We start from the raw sequence: 3897 nt of genomic DNA, 5'->3' as shown, positions 1-3897 counted from the left end.
AACCCTAACCCTAACCCTAACCCTAACCCTGTGCGTTCAATGCAGCGGAGTGATCGCCACTTTGGACCGTAGCGGCGCAGAGAGTTGACGTCACGCGTACGAAGGCGTGGCGTTCTCTCACCCAGCTGCCATTGTCGGCCATCGGCAAGGGAGGATGAAGGGAACGGCTGTTCGCGCCGCGCAGCCTCTCACTCATCGTCGCTATCTGACGCATCGGTTCCCCGTTCGTGCAGCACGGCAGTTAACAAGTTGTCGTGCTCCATGTAGTGAGCGAGAAGCGTATCTGCGACCACACACAGAGTTCGGAGAACACCGCCGTGAGAATGCGATGGTCGGTAGGTGGAAACGAAGTGCGTGTGCGAGCGCACGAGGGCCCATGCGTGCCGTCGCATGCAGCGGCGTGTGAGGCGCGCTGTGGGATTCTGTGTTCACCAGCTGTACATCATGAAAGATATCCTTCATTTGTCCTTGGGATCGTCATCCATCGTTGCGTATTGCATGGGGTGCCACGTGGCACATAAAGTAGCCATGCCATGACCGCGCAAAAGAGAGAAAAGGAAGGGGTCGCAGATAATGCAGAGAGCAAAATGCTTTGCGCACATTCAGCATGTATGTCAGTAGCACAGCGGCAACAGCCGTGGCAGCTGGAACGACTCTGGCGACCAGAGACGAACACGGGGCGTAACAGTGCACGTGAGTGGTCTCTGCGGCCCACGCTTGTCCCTGCCGTGCCTTAATCGCTCCATCTTCGACTCGAGGCACATCCACAGGAGGGAGTACGGATTCTGTCATCCGTTCTCCGCGCGGACTCCATAGTGCACCTGCATCAGTGGCAGCAAAGAGCAGAGGCCACTCCCTCCAGTTACTGTGCATGATACCTTAGGAGTGAGAAAAATAGGTAGCCAGCCAGCGTTTATGTATATTGCCTTGCGTGATATGTTGCAGTTCACTCGGTGTGAGAGTTCCCCCGACGCGGGGTGCATTTTCCTTCGTTTTTGCGTTTGCTTCTGGTGTGCGCGTACTTGTTTCGCTGCTGATTTGGAGAGGCGAAGCAGTGCGTGCACATCGGCATTACCTCCGCTGTAGATGATTCGTCAGTTGGACAACTACATGGGAGACACAACGTCGTGCACTGGACGGGCGCAGCATCGATGCTTCCCGTTTCAAGTAAGCAAAGATTGGGAGTCCGTGCTGCCACGCCCATACGCCTCCAGGAAAGAAAATGAGGCGCGCACGCAAAGAGCAGTCCCCCGCTCCAGCAGCTTCGTGAAGTGCGGGCAATCACTGCGATTTGCATGAGGCGAGCACACGCAAGAGAGAAAGCGTGCGTATGTTCAGCTATCGAAGACAACGAGGAGCGAAAACAACAAAAGACAATCAGAGAGACGAGAGGCATGTCCATCAGCCTAGCCATCATCTTCTGCCGTCAACCGCACGTACGTTGCCAGCCATCCCCAGAGTCTCACAGACGGAAAACGATAAAACAGACAACGGAAAACTGAGTCCGTGGGCCCCAGTAAGCAAACGTCAAAGAGAAAAGAATGAGCACGCCACACAAAACAAAGAAATGCCAATACAAGAGGAAAAAGAGAGATGAGGAATATGGACAGGGCGGGCGTTGCACTATGGCAGAGTGTGTGCGGCCACCCTTACGCGGCTAAGCTGGTGTTCGGTGCTCCTGCGAGTCGTTTTTGATACCTTTCAGGAGTCGCCGGTGGCAGTAAGTGAGGATGGAGTGGAAGCGCTGCACACGCATTCGCTGCAACGTAAGATCAGCTCGACAAACAACAATAGCAAAAAAAGAGGGAGACAGAAAAGAAAGAAAGACATTGCACCTGAGCAACAAAACGACGTGTGTCTTTACGTAACGAGAGTGTAAAGAAAGAGATGGGGCATAACGCAGCAAAAAACAAGAGAAAAGGAAGAGACATACGCGCACGTGCACATATGGAGTCGCACAGGTGGCGTGCCTGCTTACCTCTCCTCGTGTTGTGTGTAATGCAAAGTCGCTGAGGAGTTGTTGTGACGCACGCTCATACATCGACTCAACACAATCACACAGTCGCCTACAAAATAAAACACCGCCACCACTGTGAAGCCAAAGCATGGAGCGGCAAACTACCCTCCAAGCCCTTTGCACCAGAGAGTGCGCAGCTGTTTGTCAATTCTGTTTTTCGTGTGTGTGCCACAGTAAAGACAGATAGTGATTAACGGCGCAGCATCGCAGATGGTATGGCGTGGTATGACGATGCCTGTGCAAAACGAGAGAGCGGCCCATGATGCCGACAGCAACGGACACAGAGGCAAAGGGGGAAAGAATGTGGTTGCGCATCGCCACCGTCGTGCCAAAGAAAAGAAGTGTGGGAGATGGATCGGAGCACTCTCGGAAGATGTGGCGCTGTGAGTTGCACGCCCATGAAGGAGTGACACACAGACGCACGTGAACGCATAGACACAATACGGTGAACATCAAGAGGGATATTTAAACCGTTTTTCCTTCACAACAGATTCAGTGTAGCGCACGCGGAGCGCCAGTTCCTGTATAGCAGAAAGATCAAAGGACGGAAGCGTGTGCTGCGCAGTTGCCTATTCTCTACACTCATCACACAGGAGAACGCGAAGAAGAGAAACGTGGAAGAGAGGCCGAACTTCTCCTTTGTTGTTTACACGGGGAGAAAAGTCGCGAAAAAAAAAAGGAGGTCGAATAGAGCAGTGCCTCACAAGGGGTGGAGTCAGGAGTTATTTCATAAACAGCAAAAGAGCATTGGTGCAGGCCAACACAAAAAGAAGGAGCTACACACCAGCAGTTTCGGCATACGCTAAAGCAAAGAAAACAGGAGAGAGAGACGCTGCATGCGCAGGCCGAAAAAAAAGAATGGGGTTGGAGTCAGCCAGAGTGGTGGTAGTGCACGTACTACGTGTATGTGTTTGTACTCTCGTTGGCAGAGTGCAAGACGCACATTGAGGCGCTTCCCACAAGCACACGCGCTCACATCGAAAAAAAAGCTCTCGCACACGGTCGGGTCCTTCGTGAATTCACAACTACCGAGTTTGCTTCACAAATCAGCCAGCAGACAAATGTAGATGGAGACACCAGTGAAAAAGAAGAAGGTTGGCCATTGTGGCTACCTCTCTCAACTAGTACTCTTGGCCACAAGAAAGCGCGTCGATTCTCACAGCGGGCAGGCGTGTGTCAGAGAAGCGGGAGAAAAACGTTTGTCTAAGGTCCTGAGACAGAGATGAGTTTCTAGTGGGGAGCGTGCAGAGAAAAAGACAGAAAGACGAACGGCTCTCATTTCAGCGGTCACCGAGGCTCACGCTTCTTGCGTCTTAATTCAGCAGTTCCCCTCCATCGCAAGGTGCTCGAGGTCATGCTTGACGGCCAAGGGTGGAGGGCGACAGAAAAGAAACGTGTTGCACTACTTTCCAGACTCGATGGCACATTCGACAAGTGTCGTGTTGCGAGGCCTGTACGCAATATCGTACACTGCAACGCCGTCGCCCTCAGCTACAACGTACGCCGTGCGTGGGTCTCCGCGCACCCAGCTTACATTCTGCACCCTTTTCAGGTCCGCCAGCGTCGTCGGCACTTGCGACGCCACCCACTCCTTCATTTTCTGTGTGGCATTCGCATCGATGGCGCTGGCATCGATGCCCTGCTTAAGTGCCCCTTTAGCCGCCTCGGCTACCTTGAACTCGTGCTTGAAGTAGTAGTGGATGAAATAAGGAATCGCCGGCATAGCATAGTGCAGCAGTACCGAGCTCCATGTCCAGGTCTGATGGGAGGGCGCGGGTCTGAGAACCTGGAGCGAGCGTGGTTCTTTGTCCGATACGTAGCGCAGTGGACGCTTCGTGCAAACTTCTTTCACCCTAACAGAAAGACTTTGCAATTGCCGT

This window comes from Leishmania donovani, chromosome 31, assembly GCF_000227135.1.
Source record: "Leishmania donovani BPK282A1 complete genome, chromosome 31".
NCBI lineage: Eukaryota > Euglenozoa > Kinetoplastea > Trypanosomatida > Trypanosomatidae > Leishmania > Leishmania donovani.
The sequence above is the reverse complement of the archived record's forward strand: the minus strand, read 5'-3'. Positions refer to the sequence as shown.